The sequence below is a fragment of the Triturus cristatus genome, chromosome 6 (assembly GCF_964204655.1).
Source record: "Triturus cristatus chromosome 6, aTriCri1.1, whole genome shotgun sequence".
NCBI lineage: Eukaryota > Metazoa > Chordata > Amphibia > Caudata > Salamandridae > Triturus > Triturus cristatus.
The window spans coordinates 1,074,606,968-1,074,628,545 of record NC_140589.1 but is presented as its reverse complement, the minus strand read 5'-3'; the positions used below and the strand labels follow the sequence as shown (position 1 = coordinate 1,074,628,545).

Sequence of the window (21,578 nt, the reverse complement as noted above, 5' to 3'; positions counted from 1 at the left end):
CTTATTCAATATTCGAGTGCCCAACTCAAAGACCTAAATGCCTTTCCCTCTAACAGCACCAACACATATGAAAAGGATTTGCTCCAATGCCCAGAAATTAGACGTTTACCTGCCTTAATCAACCCAATCACATTTGTCAGTCCTAGGTCTTTGAGGAAACGTAAAGCCCCCCTTCCCTCACTGAAAGCAATTTATTTTAACGCCCGTTCAGTCTCCAAACATTCTTTGGAGATATGGGACTTACTGGATCAAACTGATCCAGACATATGCTTCATCAGAAACCTGGCTTCAGGAACACGCCAGTCCAGATCTACATGTGGCCCTTCCGCCCGAAAATAAAATTATCCGTATTGACAGAAAAGAGAAAAGAGGGGGCGGTCTACTAATTGCTTATAAATGCACTTTAACAATCAATGCTCTGGAAAATGTATCATGTAGTCAGATGGAAGTTTGAATTTTTAAAATCATTGGTCTCTTAAATGGGTCTTGGAGAGGAGCCCTGGTCTACCGACCCCTTGGTATAAAAGGTAACTTCTCTGATCAGCTAGTTGAAATTATTGCTCTACATGTTTTAGCCTCTGACAACTTTCTCCTTATCGGAGATTTTAACCATCATGCGGAATTGCTTCTCAATCCGGACACAGACAAATTACTTTCAAATATGAGCTCCCTTGGTCTTGCCCAAATGGTGGTTGGGTCTACCCATTACGCAGGCCATACGCTTGATCTTCTTTTCTCAAATGTACTGTAAATGGTCATTGAAATCCCGGAGCCGCTGTTATGGACTGATCATTTCTTATTGAAATTCACCATTCCAATTATCCCTAAAAAGAAACCAAATTCTGACAGCAATCAAGTATCCTGCAGGCCCTGGTGCAAAGTAACTTCGCCGCTATTCAAAGATAATTTCTGTCCTTATTCCTTAGACTCCGCAGCTAGTGTTAATCACGATGCTGTGCAATTAAATAACGCAATACTAACTACACTTGACCTAATTGCCCCGGTCCAGAACAATAGGTCCAAGAATCGTACCTCTTCTTGGTTCACGGACCATTTAAAAACCACCAAAAATGTGTGTCGTACCGCAGAAAAACTGTGGCAGAAAACAAAAAATTCCGTAGACCGTGAGAATTATAAGAAACAGCACCATGGCTAAATGCGCGAAATAAAACTAGCCAAAAAAACGCACTTGGTAAATCGGATAAATAAGGCAGAAAACTCCTCAAGGGAACTATATCATATCCTCAAAGAGTTCACTACTACTGCTAATGAACCTATTGTTTCCGTCTCTCAAAAGTGGACGGACTCCCTAACAGAATTTTACCACCTCCCCAGACCACAGGTACATTGAAGAACCTTTGTGTCCTTCACTTGATCCGTGCGAATGTTTAACTGACTTTAAGGAGTGTGACCTTAAGTCTGTCACCATGGCCATGACAAAAATAAAATCTGACTCTCCCAATGACCCTTTCCCTTCCAAATTTGTTCCTATTATGGCCCCTACTGTCCTATCGGGGCTGGTCAGTCTATTCAATAAATCCTTGGCTGAATCCGATTTTCCATCATGCTGGAAGACAGCCAGGATCAGACCAATTTTGAAGAAGCCCTCGGCAGATCCGGAGGTACTTTTGAATTACCGGCCAATTTCTCTATTACCCTATTTTGGGAAAATACTGGAGTCCTTGGTAAATAAATAGCTGGTGTGCCACCTAGAAAGGCACAGACTTTTAGATCCCTCGCAATCCGGCTTCATAGTAGCACACAGCACTGAGACTTCTCTGGTTGAGGTCACTGACAACATTAGATTACCTTTAGATAAACATCAGTCAGCTATCCTCGTTCTGCTCGACCTGTCGGCGTCCTTCGACACCATCTCCCATCGGATTCTTGAACGGTGACTCTGGGAGGTTGGTGTCAGGGAAAAGGCCAAGTCTGGCGTTCTCTTTTAATGCACAATCCTGACATCATCCTTCTCCAAGAAACTCACCTTCTGAGCACCGACACCTCTCGTATGACCCATCCCCGATACCCCCTCCAATTCTGGGCCTCTGCTCCCACCAAGTCAGCCAGTGTCGCAATTCTCTGCCGGGCAGGTATCCACCAGGGGGATTCCAAAACTGTTTGTTGCAAGGATGGTAGATTTCTTAAGGCGATGGTCAGAATCGGACACCGCAAACTTACCTTATGCAACACCTATGCACCAAATCAAGCTCAGGACTCCTTCCTGCGAGGGCTACTGCGGGAACACGTCACACAGGATGACCCGGGCCTTATTTTGGGGGGTGACTTTAATTTGGTATGGGAGGCGAAGCTTGATCGTAGCGAGGGCACATACCAGGGCACGGGGGCCATGTCAGCCACCTTAAAGAAACAGCTATCTGCGCTAGGCCTTATTGATATCTGGCGCTATCACTCACCAGACACGCGTAATTACTCCTACTATTCTCATGTTCACCGTTCGTACTTGCGTATCGACCACCTCTTTGTCTCACACGTCCCGGTTAAGGACACTGTATCAGTGTCTATGTCCGATATCTCGATTTCGGACCATGCGCATGTGGAACTCCTTATCCACGACCGTTTCTGGCACCCCAAGCGCCCCTCGCAATGGCAGTTCCCTCTTCATGTTCTCAGAGACCCGGTAGATGTGAAGGAAATCCGAGACGCTATCACATTATATTTTGAGATCAATGATCTTCCGGAGACCCCCCTCCCAGTGGTATGGGATGCATTTAAAGCCACGATTCGTGGCACTCTCACATCCATTGCTATAGCTCGGGCACGGGAGGCTCGTTTGTTCGAGGATAAGCTATCCCGCGATATTAAGTCGCTTGAGAAATTAGACCAGGAGCGTCCTTTGGCACTGCACAAGAGGCGCCTGGCCACGCTTCATGGCCAACTCCGTGTACACAGAACGAACCAGGCTGAGCGCGCTCTTTTAGCTCTGCGGCAGCGATATTACGAGGGAGGGGATAAAGTAGGCACGGTGCTCGCTCATCGTCTTCGGAAACGAGCAAAGAAAGCACATATAGCCAAGATCAAACTGGAAGACGGCTCCTGGGCCACTACTGAAGCCGCTAAGTTACAGGCGTTCCAGACTTATTATCTCTCGCTCTATGCTAGGGAGTCGTCAGAGCTGGATCAGCTCTTCACTGCCTTGGACGCTAGTGCCTGGACCCCGATTAACACATATCACTCTCAGCTAATGGAAGCCCCCCTCACTCTGGAGGAATTGGCCGGAGCACTGAAGGATCTTCCTCTGGGCAAAACCCCGGGCCCGGACGGCTTGCCGGTCACGTTCTAACACGCCTTTCTACCACAGCTACAACCCTACCTCTTGCGCCTTTTTAACTCTTTCACAGAGGGGGTGGGCCCTTCTTCAGACAAGGCTATGGCTGAAATTGCCCTTATCCCCAAACTTGGGAAGAATCCCACACTTTGCTCTTCGTTCCGCCCCATCGCGCTCCTGAACACAGACCTTAAGCTTTATACCAAAATATTAGCAAAACGCCTCAGCACGCACCTCCCGGGCCTCAGAGAACCTGATCAGGTGGGATTCATACATCAGCATCAGGGGGCAGACAACGTCCGGCATATCGCGCATCTGGTGGGGAAGGCGCATCACTGGAACATACCTGCCTGCTTGCTATCCCTCGACGCTGAGAAGACATTCGACCAAGTCGACTGGGTATTCCTTCGGGCGGTCTTGCAGAAAATAGGGTTAGGGCCGCAAATGATTGCCCGAATCATGGCCCCTTATCTCTCCCCACTTGCTAGGGTGCGCATCAACGGCCAACTCACACAACCCATTTCCATCCATAGAAGAACCAGGCAGGGATGCCCCTTATCCCCTTTACTGTTTGCCCTTGTGGTGGAACCTCTGGCCAACATGGTTCGTCAAGCCCCAGATATCCACAGCATCAGGCTTGGAGGTCTGGATCACAAAATAGCTTTATTTGCGGACGACCTCCTTCTCACTTTATCCAACCCACGGGAATCATTGCCTGCCCTGTATAAGTTGCTCCAATTGTATGAACAGGCCTCGGGGCTCAAGATCAACCACACAAAGTCATGGGCTTTAAACCTTACGCTCCCCACGGACGAGGTTTCTGCACTACGAGCTCTCGTCCCCTACCAGTGGGCTCCCGTTCCATCCGATATCTGGGGCTCAACCTTACACCTACTCTCGCCACATGGACTCAAGCAAACTGGCAGGAGTGCAAAGCTGCTGTTGTGGATGACTTAAGGGCCTGGAAACCTTTATCACTCTCGTGGTTGGGGCGATTAAATACGGTTAAAATGTCAATTCTCCCGAAAATACTTTATCTGTTTCAGACTTTACCTATACTTATCCCTGAACGCCAAATTCAGGGCCTCCAGGGTGAACTCAATGCGTTTGAATGGGGAGGGAAAAAAACACGCTTTTCCAACAAAATACTCATGCTCCCACGAGACAGAGGAGGACTGGCCTGCCCCAACCTGCTGGAGTATTACTGGGCGTCGCACCTCCGCTTCATCTCGGAGTGGATGGCGTGGGAGAGTGAGAAGGTCTAGTTCCACATGGACCGGGCAGTGGCTTGTCGCCCTATTTGGGACCTGGCATGGCTCCCACGAGAGACACGCACCCGAAGCGCCTACCTCGCTGTGCCCACCAAGACTGTCCTTGAGATTTGGGATAAAATAGCAGTGCGCAAAGGCCTTACCTCTTTCCTGTCTCCCCATACCCCCTTTGCTCGTAACTCCCATTTCCCGCCGGCTTATCACTCACCCTTCTTCTCGGAGTGGACGGAGGGGGGATGCAGGACCATTAGAGACTTATTTACAGAGGGGTCTCTCAAAACTTTCGAACAATGTAAATGAAACTTCCAGTTATCTGAGGTGCTCGATTCCAATACGCTCAGCTCAGACATTGGACTATGAATGAAAAGAAAGTATATCAGGTTGAATGTTTGGATTGTTTCAGTTGTGGGTTTTCATATTGTTGAAGATTTAAAAGTGGGATACAGGTTGTTTAATGTATTAGTGAGGTGGGGTTTTATATGTTGCATTACATCAAGGAAGCTCAGCTGCATACCTGTCTTGAGGAAACTGCCTTTTACTCTATTAATAAGTCCTGGTTACTGCTGTTCTGTTCTACCTGATGCCTCCACTCCTAAGTTGTGTGTATCCTGTAGGCCACAGAATACGCCCCCAATGGGAAATTCTGTGAGTTAATGGACCCATTGCAGAAATGTTTTGTAAGGTATGGGTCGCAGGCTTCACTCATTATAAGTATGTATATACATGTAATTGGTATTTATATAGCGAGAACCAAGCTGAAAGGCAGCAAAGCTTGTACAGAATCAAAGGCTAACACACAGTAAACGGTTGATAGGAGGGTAGTTGTTTTGTAGACTGCTATTGCCTAATTATGTAGTGTTTTTTATTTTATTTATTTTATTGAGTTTTCTCATAGCTTAACATAGCAGAAGTAATAGACAATCAGCATAGCATTGATAGTTCATGGACAGATACATGCATTGCAGCGACATCAATTCAAAGAATTCACGCAACACAAATTCCAGGAGCAGAATAATAATAAAGAGAGCGGGCAATTCATAGCAAATGCATCTCACACAGGTCTCGCATGAAATAGACAGCACAAATCCGGGACTGGTTAAAAAGGAATAGATACATACCAGTACATAGACATTATACAATAGCAGTCAATATTCAGGCCGTAAGATATAATAATTGGAGAGGGGGTCATGGATCTTGTCTGGTGTCTACGGGATGCTCCAGGAAATACGATTGTAGGGGGCCCCAAATATCAACGAGGAAGTGATGAGCTCGGAAGGAGGTCAGAGTATGTGTGTGTCTGATCCTGCCAAAGTATCACATCCCCAATCCATTCCTTGAATTTGGGCACTCTGCCCCGACCCCACCTGCAGGCCACCGCCTTCTGGCCAGTAGTAAGCTAAATGAGACAAATTTACCATGTGCCAATGGTATCTGCTCTGTGTATCCAAGCAATGCTAGGAGAGGAGACAGCGAGAGTGTCAATGCTGTCATAAGATCTAGTGCTGCGAACACTTGCTGCCAGCTTCCCAAGCAAGATTAAGGAAATCAGCAGCTTCCGCTTTACATCTGTTGCATTGGTTTGTGTCCCGTAACCCAAATTAGTGTAGTTTGACCGGGATATAATAGATGCGATGTAAGAATTTGTAATGTGTGATGCGTAGCCAACTACTGGAGGAGACTGTTTGCAGTAGTACACCCATTGGTGATCAGTGATGTCCTGTCCGAGCTCAGCAGACCATTTATCTCGAGCAGCACGGGGGGTACTCGGTGTCAGTGTACAGGCTATGAGAAAGTGCAGATACCAGATGAGAGGCGGTGTTTGTACGCAGCGTGTGGTGCAAGCGGCAACCATCGGAGGCTCCAGAGGGTAGGAGGGAGTACAGTCTTTAACCCCTTGGCGCAAACGGACATAAAGAAAGGTCTCCGTGGCTGAAGGTAGTGGGTCTGAACATAACTGTTGCAGAGTGCGAAACTTGCCATGTAAGTAAAGATCGCCCCAACACTGAATATGGCGTGCAGTTTGTTTTAACCCTTTTAAAGATGCCTTCTTGCAAGAGAGGCATCTTCGGATGATAGGTAAGCGGGAGTAGCAGGGAATATAGTATGGGAGCTTGCAAGCGGCGCGCAGTGCGGTTCCATGCTTTAATCTTGCAGACTACAGAGGACAGGCAGGGCGTACGGGATGCGAGTGTTGTCAATATAACCCCGTCTAACGTGATCGGGTCTGCAAGCTAGTGTTCAGTCGCCACATGAGCCGTGTATCTGGGAGGATGAAACCAGTTGTGGGCGTAATGTGCTTGGGCACAGAGATAATATAATTCAAAGTTGGGAACGTCAAAACCCCCATGGGAGTACGGCAGCGCGAGTGTGTCTCATCGTATACGCGGTTGCTTGCCACCGCACACTAGTCTGATCAACTCTGCTCAAAGAGATGAGAAAAAATGCCTGCCTGGGTCATACGGGATGTTTAAAAACAGATATAAAATTTTTGGGAGGACCACCATCTTAATAAGGGAAATGCGTCGTGCCATAGTGAGGGGGAGTGCATTCCATCTAGTTATGCAACCAGTATCATGTTCTAGTGTTCGCCCATACTTAATTCTAATCAGTTCTTTGCGGTCTGCAGTGACGTGTATCCCTAGATATTTTACCTCAGCAGAACACCATTCAATGGGGAAGTCAGTGTCAAATGGTGTCACCGAAGCAGTGAGTGGAAAAAGTTGGGACTTGGCCCAGTTGATGTTGATACCAGAGAGGCCACCAAACCTGATGAATTCCCGAAGGATCGGGTTGAGGTTCTGTTGCGGTTCCTTAACATACAGGGTAACATCGTCCACATATAGAGAAATGAGAATCGGGTGAAGAAAGCAGCGGAGGGCTTTTTCCTGATGATGTTGCCTGAGTTTGGCTGCCAGAGGTTCTATGGCGAGGGCGAACAGGAGAGGAGATAGCGGGCAACCATGCCGGGTGCCACATGAGAGAGAGAATGAGGGTGAGACATGACCATTAATCAGAACTTTTGCCTTTGGGGAAGTATAGGGGAGGCAAATCCATGCAAAAAAAAAACCAAGAGAAGTCCCATGCATTGAAGAATAGTAAATAGGTAGTCCCATTGTACAGAATGAAAGGCCTTCTTGGCGTATAGGAAGACCGCCACTCGTGCCAGTTGTAGGTCAACATTCTACAAAATAGAAAAGAGCGACCAGAGATTGTGGGAAGTTGCCCTACCGGGGATGAACCTGGCCTGGTCCGGCAATACTAATTTCTCCATCAGGAGACTGAGGCGGTTGGCCAAAAATTTGGCAAGAAATTAAACATCAGTATTGATGAGGGAGAGGGGTCGATAGGAGTCATGAGAGAGGTAATGAGTGCCTCTCTCGTCGAGTCGGGAAAAATCTGTGTCTCCTGGGCCTCCATATAAACTTCTTTCAGCACTGGAAGTAATTGATCGAGATATGTTTTGTAAAAATCTATGGGGAGCCCATCTGAGCCCGGGGGTTTCCCCGATTTCATTTGCATAATAGCTTAGCGAGTTCGTCATCTTCGAATGGTGCTGCTAAGAATTCCCTCTGATTGTCCCCCAGGCAGCCCAGTGCCACATCCTCAAGATAGTGAGAGAGATCTGGGGGAGCAGTCCTACGAGTACTGTAGAGGTCTGTGTAGAATTCAATGAATGTGTGAAGGATCGCAAGACTATCTCTGTGTTGTATCCTAGCGCCACCCACCACATCTAAAACATAATTAGAAAAATGGAGCTGTCGAATTTCAGTCCCCAGTGCCCTACCAGGTCTTTCCCCCTCCCCATAGCGACGGGCAGTGAAATATTTGCACCGGAATCCGGCTTCGCACTCAGCCATGGTGGTATAGTCAGTGAGCTTTAGTGAGGCCCTCTGAGCACCTGATGCCTCGCTCCACAGACCCTTTTCTAATTGTTTCAATTCATTTTCGAGTTGTCGCAAGTTCTGCTGGATATCTCTGAGGACCCCGGAACTTTTTGACATGCACAAGCCACGATTCATGACTTTAAAGGCCTCCCAAATCGTGCCCACATGTGTGACCGAGCCTTTATTTCTCCTAAAAAATCCAAAATCTCCTCTCCAAGCTTTGTCCTGAAAACGATATCCAAAAGCACCTCAGGCACAAGCCTCCTGCAACGTGGAGTGGCAATCAAATTGGGGGGTGTAGTTATCATGCATACTGGGGGTGGAGCTTGCTGCAAAGCAAGATGGGCGTGTAGAAGACGAGCTCTGCGAGGTATCGGCACCACGCAGCAATTATCCTGACAATCCACGCACTCTCCTTAATAATAACATCCGATCCATAATCCCCAGGGACGGAGCTACCGATTGCTACCCTCTGGGAGCGGCTGGGTGCCTGAAAACTCTGTATCCGACAACGCGGCCTGACCGGGTAGAAGGAGTACGGGAGCGGCTGCGTGCCTGACGAATTCGCGCTGGCGGTCCGGCAGTGCCCCGGGTATGAACAACTACACCCTGCTGCGCAAGGGCGACAGTTCTCTGCTGCTGCAGGGCCTCGCCTGTGGGCGCATACCAGTACTGGCCCCTGGAGCCTCTTTGTTCCAGAAGAGGACCTGCATGATCTAACGGCAGGCGAAATGGCAGCACTCAACTTTGGAGACCACCGTCGCGACAGGAGATTGCGTGCTGCATGCCGCGCTACCACTGAGACCGCCTGTGGACTGACACTTCAATTCCAGCTCGCACAGCACTGCCCGTGTGAGTGAGGGTAGTCCTCCTGGCTTTGGCGGGCAGAGCCTGACATGCAGTGTGTAGCCGCGGTGTGAGTGGCGCCCTGGCTGTGGCTCCCTAGCCTGGATCAGACCGGTACCGTGCAGGAGGTGGGAGGTACATACGCCTGCTACTACTCAGTTCATTACATCGCTGAGCCCGAGTAGGAGTCGACTTACCCTATTGACCTGGTGTGCTTAGTCACAGCCCGCTTAACCGGTCGCAGGAAACCCCTGAGAGAAGGGTCACCCTGCCAGTGTACATAATCTACGAGCCTGATAACGCAGGGCGCAGAAGCGACTTAGAACACCTGCTTGCCGTGCGCTGCCTGTGACGGGGCCCCTTCCTGCCCTCACTGAAACTGTCCCAGCAGGCTAAAGGAGACTCTGTTGAAGAAGGATTGCTGAGGGGGCTCAGTCCCTCCGCTGCTAGCACTCTGCTTGGGAGTACATCGCTGCAACCTTGCACCCGAAGGACTACTAGTCCTAGCGTGAGTGGATGTCCTGTTGGATCAAAACGCGGAGAGCCCTTCGACCACAAATAGAATCCTTGCCTGTGAAGCATAACTGCGTCTATGTCAACCCGCGGCACCTACACCCTCCATCCAGGACTGTCACTGCGAATCTTGTATTGCAAGACCCCGCCACCATGGGCAGGGTAGATAAAACACAGACCAAGCTACCATTTGATGCCAAATCTACTAGACATAAAGAGTCGGACTCCGGTGACGTGAACCATCACTATGAGGCTTACGGCCATGAAACGGAACCGACCAAGTTAGGGCCACCTCTTTAAAAGTACAAAAAATATATAATAAATATAACATCAAGCAGGGAGATAGAACTGCCACCCCACCGCTGCAACCAAGGTGAAGACACGCGTACTTAGCTCTGGTGACTGTCCCTCTCTGCAGTCCCTGCATCAGCCCTCCGGCAGCCCCGCGGGGGGTGGAGGCAGTGCAGCATCGTCAGTGTTGCCAAATATCCACCCAGTTCAATAAGCAGTCATTCAAGTGTAGAACGGGGAAGAACTAGAGTAGGGCCATGTCAGTGGTTTAAACGTTGTCTTCCAGGGAGCTTCCTCGCTCCTCAGTCTCCTTTGCCGCGGCACCCTCCTCTCGAGACCTGTTTCGACTTTTTAACAGATCCTTCATTGCCTTGTGTAGCGCCTTCGGATCAGTGAAGATGCGGGAGGTGCCGTCCAGGTTCACCCTCAGCTTGGCCGGATATAGCATGGCGTAAGTGATGTTATGGTCACGTAGCTGACGTTTGAGTGGGTTAAACTGGGGCCTTGCATCTTGGACTCTCGAAGTGAAGTCTGGGTAAAGGGATATGGTGGAACCCTCATATCAGAGTTCCTCCAGTTCTCTAGCATGCCTCAAAGCCGAGTCACGATCACGATAGTTTAACAATATCGCAATCACTGGTCGCGGTTGGGCTAACGGGGAAGGCCTGGATCCCAGCGTGCAGTGTGCCCTTTCAACCACAAATATATCTGAGAATGTGTGACGGCCTTGTAGGGTGATGAGCAGTTGTTCTGTGAATTCTTCTACATTACCCAGTGAGGTTGATTCCGGCAGGCCTGTAATGCGTAGGTTACTGCGGCGAGAGCGCGCCTCCAAGTCTTCAGTTTTGTCCTGTAGCTCTGTGATAGTTTTGTCCATTTGCCATTGTACTAGGTCTGCTTCTGTCTGGGCCTACTCGACCTCCGTTATTCTGCGCTCCGCCATGTCAGTGCGTTCTGCCTGTTTATCGAGCCGCTCCGACTTCCTATCCATGCGGTAGACAAGGGAGTAAATTTTCCGATCCATCGCAACCAGACCTTTTCGGATTGTAGCGAACATTTGCTTTACTAGAGCCTGCTAATTAGTGAACTGCTCCTAAAGTGTTGATTGTCAAGTTATTTGATTACATGAGTAGCTGACACCGATGGCTTATTATGGTGCTCATCTAACATCCACCCCTGCGTGTTACCCACTGCATGATTGGAAGATTTCTTGGTTCGGGTATGGGAAGGGGGTGGGGAACCTTGGCTGTGCACAGTTGGGGAATGCATGGCGTGGGTGGTGGGAGAAGAGTATTGCTTTGAGTATTTGTCTTATTGTTTCTTCCTTTATGTGTCTTTGGTTTCATTTGCTTCATTGGCACAAGCCTCAAATTGCAGATGCACGAGATACAGGACAATTGTCACACTACCATAAGACATGGGGACCAGCCTAAAATTCTTAACATGGAATATTAAAGGCCTAAATGACCAGCGTAAGGTCAGGAAGGCTGTGTCTCAATAGGCATAATATAGATGTTGCGTTACTACTGGACACGCATATCCCCATGTCGGGCCTACCACAGCTTAGAAGCAGGCCCCGGGGCACGTTCCACGCAGCAGGTTTTACCACTCATGCTCGTGGGGTGCTAACCTGGATTAATCCCAAATCCCACTTTACACTCGATGAACTGCAGACAGACACCAAAGGAGACCGGGGGTGGACTATATAATAATTGACGTCTACGGCCCCAACCACGATTGCCCACAATTCTATTGTGATCTTCAAACCTTAGCCAAAACATTGCCTGACATACCACAGATCTGGGGTGGGGACTTTAATTGCACACTGCACCCATACATTGATTGCTCTGGCGGTCCGACACGACGACGCACACAGGCACGGAGGCCATTTTAGATACCCTGACGAAAATTGATATGTTTGAGGTTTGGCGCTCCCACTTCCCACTAGAAGGAGGGTACACACACTATTCTGCACCTCACAATTTGTATACCAGAATCGATTACTGGTACCTGATGAGCTCACTTAAAGGCACGATCAGGGAGTGCGGAGTACACCCTCGCACTTACTCTGACCGCTCTCCGATACTTTTAACAATGGCCAAACGACCCCCCCGCTCCTTTGGCAATTCCCTCCCTATGCATTATTAGATGAGGTATTTAAGGCAGAGATGCTGGATGCAATGGAAACCTTCTTCACGACCAATTTGGGCTCTGTATCCCCATTTCACTACGGTTTGGGAGACCTTTAAGGTGTATGTGCGGAATGTAACCATATCCTAACACTCGGGAGTACTGAAGTCGATTAGAGGACAGTTGAAAAGATTGGAGAGGACTCTTGCTGACCTGGAAGGGAAAATTAAGGATAACCGTGACCTCACACTACAAGCCACACTTAAGACCACACTAGAAGAATACCACACTGAGGCTGATAGGGAGATTAAGCTACTTGGCAAATACGCTGTGGAATGGGTATATGGGGAGGGAGAGCGCTCAGGGTCGACCCTGGCCAATCTCATGAAGGGACGTCGAGCTGCACACCAACACATAGTACTGACTACGGATAACGATGTAACGGTCGCTGATGCGGAGGAGGTGGCGGAGACCTTTCGAACATATGCACAACTCTATCAGTTCACATCCCACACTACACAACCAGACATACTATAATATCTAGAATATATTAAACTGCCCTGGCTGCTTGACAACCATAGGGAGTACCTGATGCGGCCGCTAGAGGTGTGGGAGATTCGGGCGGCCCTATCTGCAATGCGCCCAGGTAGCGCTCCGGGTAAAGATGGGCTTACGGTTGGGTTTTATAAGGTACTCATACCACATATGCTAACGCTTTTTGAAGAAATGGCTGAACAAGGCATAATGCTGCCCACAATGCGAGAAGCACTCCTGGTCGTTATTCTAAAGCCCGGGAAACCTTCACATTGCTGTTACTCATACCACCCGCGCTCTCTCCTGAATGTGGACACAAAGATATATGCTAAGTACTAGCAAATAGACTTACCCCCTTAATGCCAACACTAGTGAGATCGGAACAAGTGGGATTTATACCTGAACGCACACTCACATACAACTTGCGTACAGTCTTTGGAGCTATACAACACACTTGCCCCCACTACGAAAGCAGCGGCGATATTTTTAGATGCTGAAAAAGCATTTGACTCAGTGGAATGGAAATGTATGATGCTGTCACTAGAATGCTTGGGGATTGGGAGTGTCTTTCTGAGTTTAATTAGCACACTATATAGGTGCCCCACTGCACAAGTACGAGTGGGTGACGTGGTCACAGCCCCTCTGACTATATCCAGAGGTACCAGACAGGGCTGTCCCCTATCGCCCCTCCTGTATGCCCTGGTGGCAGAGCCAATGGCCTGTGCCTTATGGGAGTACCATAGCAATAAAGGTATTCGAATCCCGGTATATACCCTAATTGTCTCCTCTTACGCAAATGACACTCTCCGATATATTCATGACCTGGTTCATAATGTGTCCCCTGTCCTGCGTGAGATAGTGAGGTTTGGTGAGCTCCCAGGCCTTAAAATTAACTGGGCAAAATTGGTAATATTTCCTCTCACCCCAGTCACGTCTCCCGAGGAGTTAGATTTTCCCCTGCAGTGGTCTACTGACCCAGTGCGTTATTTAGGGATTCAAATACACACACTCTCAGAACTTGTGTTCAGGGAAAACTACGGTCGCGCCATCACTAAAATTGAAGACGATGTAGCGAGATGGATCCGCCTCCCCCTTTCCCTATTGTGTAGAATATCATTGATGAAAACGGTAGTCCTCCCCTGGTTTCTCTTTCTATTCCTTAGTATCACTATGGTCTTACCGGCTCCCTTCTTCAAACACCTTCGGTCACTTTTAATTAAGCTAGCCTGGACCAACAAGCAACCACGAGCCAGCTGGAACCTCCTGGTCCTGCCATACTCAATGGGCGGACTGGGCTCCCCTGACCTCGATTTATATTACCGCGCTGCTCAGGCCTCACATGCATACTTTTGGCTACACCAACAGACACCCCCATCGCATCTACATATAGAATGAGCTACTCAAGCCCGTGCCCACCTGGTGATGGTCTTGTTCCGCCCACCAAGTAGACATTCCATTAACCTTGACTCAATTAATGCCACAACCCATGCATGGCATAATCTCCTCAATAGGCAATCGCTCTCTATTCTTTATTCACCTCTCACCCCCATCGCCTGGTTTGAATGGTCCCCGACTCGTACATCACCAGAAATGGTAGCTGCTCTGCACTCCCTGGGAATTGCTACAATAGGGGACTTTTTTACAGATGGAAGGGGCAGGGATTGGACTAACCTACTCGAGACGGATCCTCCACCATCCACCCAGACCAAGTTTCACTACTTTCGGGCTAGACCCACGTTACGCACGCTACTGGGTAATGAGCTACAGGAGCCCCCGGAGGTATACTCCTTCTAAACATTAATCCGTGCTGCCTCCCCTAAGCGTCTTGTAGCTCAGATATACTCTCAGACACAGGAACTGAGTAGGGACTGTTACGTCAAGGCCAGACTAGAATAGCAGATGGACTTGGATGTGGTATTAGACGACAATATGTGGAAATATTGCTGAGAGGCTACCAAACACATCTTCCTCAATGGTAGACATCGACTCATACAGTTTAAGTTCCTGAATCGCATTTACTACACACCACTCCGACTATATAAATACGGACTGCGTGACTCGTCTAACTATGAGTGCTGCGGGGCCACTGACGCTGATTTTCTCCATTTAGCTTGGCTCTGCCCCCCTATTGTGAACTATTGGCTACAGGTATTTGGGGAATTACAAGCAGTTACTCAAGTGGACATTAGGCCCGACCCGTTACTAGCCTCCTTGGATACTCTGAAAAAACTACAGAAGCCTGTCAGGCGATTAGTAGACATGGCATTGCTGGTTGCTAAGCGAGTATTGGCCATACACTGGTTGCGGGGCCCCCTCCCACATTGATGCAGTGGTCTAGGGACATGCTGTATTGGAATACGCAAACCGAAACGTACAGTGGGCTACTTTCCCCTGGGAACCACCCTAAAACTTCTGGAGTCTGTATGCTACTTACATTGCGACTCGCAATCAGGTGCACCCCACCACACCCCCCCACTCCGCAGCAGGTTTGACAGACCACCCGGGCACTGGACATCACATGGTAGAAGATTTGTGCTCCCATAGGGTCCTGGTATAGCTGGATTGCAGCAAACACTGCTCCCCAGTGATGGTACTGTACTGTGAGGCATAATGTTTTTGCATTATCCACTCTGATTACAACATATGGTTTCCCTAATTAGAATTAGAATTTTCGTTTTCCTTTTTTCTGTATTTGGAATTGCATAATTGACTTGATTTGCCATCAGCTGTATTTTGTCATGGTTTGTATGAGATTATTTGTTTTTGTATTATGTTTAGTTGTTTTGTCATATCGAAATGAACAAAATCAATAATCAATAAAAATACTGGTGCATGGTCTGAGTAGGTCCTGGCCATATGCTCTGCTGACAGGATCCAAGGGCCAACCCTGAGGGAGCAGATCCAGTAATCAAGCCGCGACCAGGACGAGTGTGCCGTTGTGTAATAGGTACCCTCTCTCTCATCCAGGTGCACATGACGCCACACATCTATGAGCCTCCGATCTAAGAACAGCCGAGAAAGCGTGTCTTGAGTTTTGGTGTAGTGATGTGGGAGGGGATTAGACCTATCAGCTGAGGGGCATAAGGTCCCCAGAGGGTGGGGAAGTAGTCAGTATTATCAGTGTTTGGCCCGTAACAGCAAACTAGTGTGACCGATTGTGTACCCAGCATACCCCGGAGCATGCAGCTTCTGCCTGATGGGTCACAGAAAGTGTCACCTAAAATGAAGGGTTGTTCTTTTTAACTAATATCAGTGTGCCTGGTGAGTAGGTAGAATAGGAGGAAAACACTCGGTCGGAGGCCCATTTGTTTCTGAAGCAATTAGGGCGACGAGGGTCAGTGTGAGTCTTCTGAAGCATTGCAACCTGTATTTGATGCCTATCAAGGTATGAAAGGATTTGTCTACGTTTGTGTGGGTCGCCGAGACCTCTAACGTTCCATGTGAGCAATTTTATTCTTAACTGTCAGCGTGTGGAAGCATTTAGAAGGAAGTGGCTCATTATGAGAGATGCCCTAGTAAATGGAAAGTGTGTAGTTATTTCGATGCATGCTGGTATGTCTATACGCTGATGTATCAATTAGCTAACATTAGAATTCAACAAACCCTAACCTTCCCCCACCCACAGCAGCACTCCAATCGTGCTGGTAGTGTATTATCCACTGTGAGAAAGTGCCATCTTTCTTGCATGGTATGCCCCCACTTTTTGCTGAATTGCTGAATGTACTTTGACTGAGTGTGCCCTGGACTCCTGCCAATCAGGTGCCCAGGGCCTATGTTCCTTCCCTAAAAAAAACAAAACCCAAATTGGCAAACCCTGGCCACATGTCAGCCCCTGGTAAATGGTACCCTAGGTACCCAGGGCCTTGTGACCCGGGAAGGCCTCTAAGGGCTGCAGCACTCCTAGTGCCACCATTAGAGGCCCTGTACCCTTACACACACTCACTGCCTTTGCAGGCTGAGTGTTTGGGTGCAAGACAAAAACAAAGTCGACATGACACACATCTCTGGGTGCCATGCCAATCACCTACACTGCCATGGCAGACATCAGCCACCCCTCTAGCTGGGTGCCTTATGCCAATGGTGTGGGCACAGGAGCAGGAGCCTTGTGCCCCTACAGTGCCCTAAGTGCAGTGCTGCCATTTAACCTCTTCAGTGCCCATGACGAGATAGTCTCGTCATGGAGCACGGTTGCGCTGTGCCCATGACAAGACTATCTCGTCATGAACCCCACCCACTAGTGCAACGCCCGGCACAGGAGGGGGAAAGGGCGTGGCACTGAAGGGGTTAAGAGTACATGGTGCTGAGAGCTCGTCAAACACGAGCTCCACAACACCATAATGGCAACACTAAAGACTGAGAAGTTTGGTATCAAACTTCTCAGAACATTAAACCCACACTGATGCCAGTGTGGGATTTAATGTACTAAGCACCCCAGAGGGCATCTTAGAGGTGCCCCCTTAAACCTAACCTACGATCCACCTCTGCTCTGAGGCTGCCTAGACTGCCACCCAGCAGACATGCTGCTGGACCCCTGGGTAGGAGAGCCCCCGCTCTCCTGGGCCTGCAACAATGCACATCCTGGGCGAGGTGCTAAATCTCCTCCCCCAGGATGGGCAGGGGGAAGCTTCAAAGGCATGCCGCCTCTGTGAGCTTCCCCAGGCCACTGTAACCCCCCATTCTGGCGGGAAGCTTTGGCCGGAAACCCCAAATAAGGACAGGGGATGTGCCAGCCTGCCAACCCCACCCCTCAGGTGGGGGAGGCGAGGTGAAGAACATCTCCAGGCTCTCGCCATCTTGAAGATGGGGAGCCCTACCCTATCAGGACTAGGCTACTGCTCCCCTCCCACAGGAGAGAGGCAGGATAGGGGGTGTACCCACCCCAGGACAGGGACCCATTGGTCCCTGCCCTTCACCTACCTGTAACGCCCCTAAATCTAGTATTTAGGGGCACCCTGAACCTTCCTTACCCAGATTCCAGATACATAACTACAAAGAAGAGCAAGAAGAAAGAAGACCTGCCCTGCAGATGCTAAAAAGAAGAAGACACCAACTGCTTTGGCCCCAGCCCTACCGGCCTGTCGACCCTCGAACCTGCTCTTGCTCCAACCAGGCATCTCTTGTGGCCAGCAACCTCACAAACCCCGGAGGACCTGGCTACCTTTTGACTCTAAGCCCCTGGGACTCCCATGAGTAGAGGCTCTACTCAAAACCTACCTCTAATCCCTGGCAGCAGCCCGGAACCGCGAACCCAGCACACTCTGCACCAGCCAAGCCTGGCCAGTGCCGGAGTGGACAAAGACCACGAGGACTACCTGTGCCCAATCCCGGGGTACCTACCTATCCTCCAACTACCCAACTTACCTCTCGAAGTGGTGGTGGCACCTGAAGAATCCTCGTCCCCGAGCTTGCAGCCTTTTTCCAAACCGGAGATTTCCCATTGAAATCAATTGAGCGCCCGAAGGCTCAAAAGCACCCTGCACCCAGCCGCCCGAGTGGCCCTGGCAGTGAAACCTCTACACCTACCTACTTCCCCACTTGCCCTGAGTAAATGACCATGAGCTCAGCTCCCACAGCCGCGTGGCTTGCCAGTCATCAGCCACCAACCAAGGCCCCCTATCCCTCATAGGATAACATTGGGCCTAACTCACTCTGCATCCGGCCGCCCTAGAGTCGCTGAGGGTGAACCAACTGTACCTACCTGACCCTGGGGGACCCCTAAGTCTATGCCCAGAACCTCAACTCTGCCAGTCGAGTACTTACCCTTAAACCGATAACTCTATTTTCCTCATAGGGTAACATTGACTGGCTTTTTCCTGAAATTTCTTCTAAAAGTGTGGACTTTTCAAATCTTAAAATATTCACCAAAAATCAGCCGAGTAACGAAAATGAAATTACTCACCTGCTCTTAGGTGAGCTCCCAGTGCTGGATCTTGGTGCCCAGCACTGACTCTGAAAAATACTTACAACTGTACTTACCCGTAACCCAATTTTCTTCCATAGGAAATGTTTTTCTGTGAAATTTCTTCTAAGTGTCAATTTCTGCAATCTTTAAATATTCTTCAAAAATCGTATAATATCTGAAAACGTAATTACTTACCTGTTTTGGATAAAGGTCCCAGTACTGAGTCTAGGCAACCAGTACTGGATTACAAAAGTAATGAGAACATACTGTACCTGCAACTTGAATTTTCTTCCATAGGGAATCATTGACTGTTTTCTTTGAAATATTTTCAAAGTGTCAACTTTTAAAATAGCTAAATATTGTTTAAAAATCATTACAGTAATTAAGTCGACTTTCATCACTTGATTCTGGGTACTGACCCAGGACTTAATCTAGGATCCAGTACTGGAATTCTAAAAGTAATCTAAAAAGTAATCTGTTGCAAATAACTTGAATTTTCCATTGAGCTCAATGCATAGTTGTGTTTAAAATAGAGTTGCCTATTGCAACCACTTGTAACTGTTTACAAAAGTCAATTGCATATTACACAAGTAGTTATATGAAACATCTCATTCTGAGAAAGTATATTTTAAATCCAAGTGTTGAATCTAAAATAAAACAAGCATATATTTTTTATATATAAACCATTGGCCTAGAGTTCAGTTATTGAGTGTGTGAGACCATTTGCTGACTGAGTGTGTACAACAAATGCTTTACACTGTCCTCTGATACTGCCTTACTGCTCGACCAAGCTACCACTTTAGAGAGTAAAGTTATATCTAACTTTAGCCTCTGTCAAACCCTGGGGGACTGTGGACTCTGTACACCCTGTACCTATTAAGGAACAGTATATACAGAGCCACTTTCTCACATCCACACAAAAGCAAATCCGCACCCATCCACCCCACCCACGTCAGCAACCCAATTGTGCTGGCATGACATAACCCACCCAATACCCACAGAACTCGTGACATAACAATCAATGTCAAGAAATGACAACAGAAATACAGATTTCAAGGGGGATCGCCCGTATGAGGGGGAGGGTTGTGGGTGGGCAACAAATTCCTCCCTTCTCTCAAAACTGCGGTGCAGCTTTCTGATGGTGGGGGGGATGGACGGGGAGAGAAAGGGGAGGTTGCTTGGCATAGTTCAGCAGGAATCAACAAAGTCAATTAAGCCCAACTTTTTAGTAGGAAGTGTACAAGGGACGACAGGAACACCCAGCAGCCACCGTCGAGCTGCATACGATCTAAGCCAGCCGGTGAAGGTATAATGCTCAGCACGGCAGGTGCTGGCGAGAGCTTCCGCCATCTATAGGACCATGAGTCAGTGATCAGATCAAAGTAAGAGGAGCTGGGTATAGAACTTCCATGGAGGTGTTAGTTCTTTTAAAATCCAGCTGTATTGGGCGATGAAGATCTGTAGGTGCAAATACTAGAGTCTCCTCGTGGTGGACGTCGCCGGACAGTCTTAAGGAAGTCCTCAACTTGTTGCGAGTTTGTGAAGATGTTGTGTTTGCCCTGGTGTGTGACTCGCAGGAGTGCCGGATATAGGAGGGCATATTTGATTTGCGCCTTCCGGAGCTTCTGCTTGACCTGTAGGAATTTATGCCGTGCCTCCTGAACAGCGATAGTGAGGTCCGGGTATATTGTAAATTCACTCCCTTCAAAGTGAAGTGATTTATTCTCCTGGGAGAGTTTGAGCGCAGTGCCACAGTCACGATAGTTAAGTAGGCGAGCCACAACGGGACGTGGAGAGCTGCCTGGAGGAGGTCTGGGGCTTAAGGAGCGATGCGCCCATTCCATAATGAGTTGCGTAGAGAATGCTTCCGCATCAAAAGTGTCCCGCAAAAGGTGCTCAACAAAGTCCTCCATGCGACCTGTATTGGTGCTCTCTGGGATGCACACAACTCGAATGTCATTGCGGCGACTACGGGCTTCCAGGTCTTCATTTTTGGTGGCGATCACCTTCAACAGCTTGTCCATTTGAGCCACCTGTTGTTGCATTTGAGATGTGGTGTCTTCATTATCCGAGATGCGTTTTTCAGCCTCCTTGATCTGTTCATCATGCTTGTCCACTTTTTGGACCAGAAAGTCGAAGCGGCTGTTCACGGAGTCCATTTTATTGGAGAGGCCTGTTAAGCTGTGTTGCATGGCCAACAGCAGAGTTTTTTCTTCATCATCTGAGGTTGACAGGTCTCTGGGCTGGCCAGCATCTCCTGAGCCTGAGCGCACACAAGTCTTTTTGGCTTCAAAGACAAGCTTGGGCTGGCAGCCATCCAGTTTCCCCATCGCTGCAGGGGGGGAGAGAGTGATGTGCAGCAGTGCAGGCAGTATTGAAGACCTCTCCCTCAATGTCTACGTGCAGTGTGAACAGTTGTCCACAGCGATGGAGGCATTTTCAGGAATTGTGCAGATCGAGCTGGTGCAAAGTCGTCATTGGCAAATTATGGGCGATAGGGCAGCGCAGAGGCAAATAAAGTATTTACCGGGGGGAGGTCAGAGTAGCAAAAATAGGTGTAGGGAACAAGGAGCTAGGTAGGCTCAGGAATCCGCTCGATATACAAGGCTGGGTGAGCCGAAAATAGGCAACAGGCAGCTAGGCAGCAGAGGGTGCCCAGTAGTGGGTGTTTTTCTTTGAAGCCAACAGGTAAGAGAAGACGGCAGGTGTCAAAACGTTCGGCCCGCACACCCGTATCACCTGGGATAGTATGGTTGCTACATTGCTGGGAAGGTGAGCAGTGAGGCAGCGTAGGCGTTGATGTATGTAGAGAGGAGTACCAGGCTAGCAATGTAGCTGAAGGACAGCAGGCACAGTGCCCAGCATCAACGTATGGATCAAGAAAGTGTAGGATGGTAGTCTGCACCATCGCTGTGTGT

At 48.8% G+C, this 21,578-nt stretch overlaps 1 protein-coding gene across 1 annotated transcript in view; it reads right to left on the bottom strand.

The window, feature by feature from the left end:
* Nucleotides 1-21,578, bottom strand: part of VIT (vitrin) — a 1,751,009-nt gene that overhangs the window by 614,599 nt on the left and 1,114,832 nt on the right. The gene's annotated exons all lie outside the window — the stretch shown is intronic.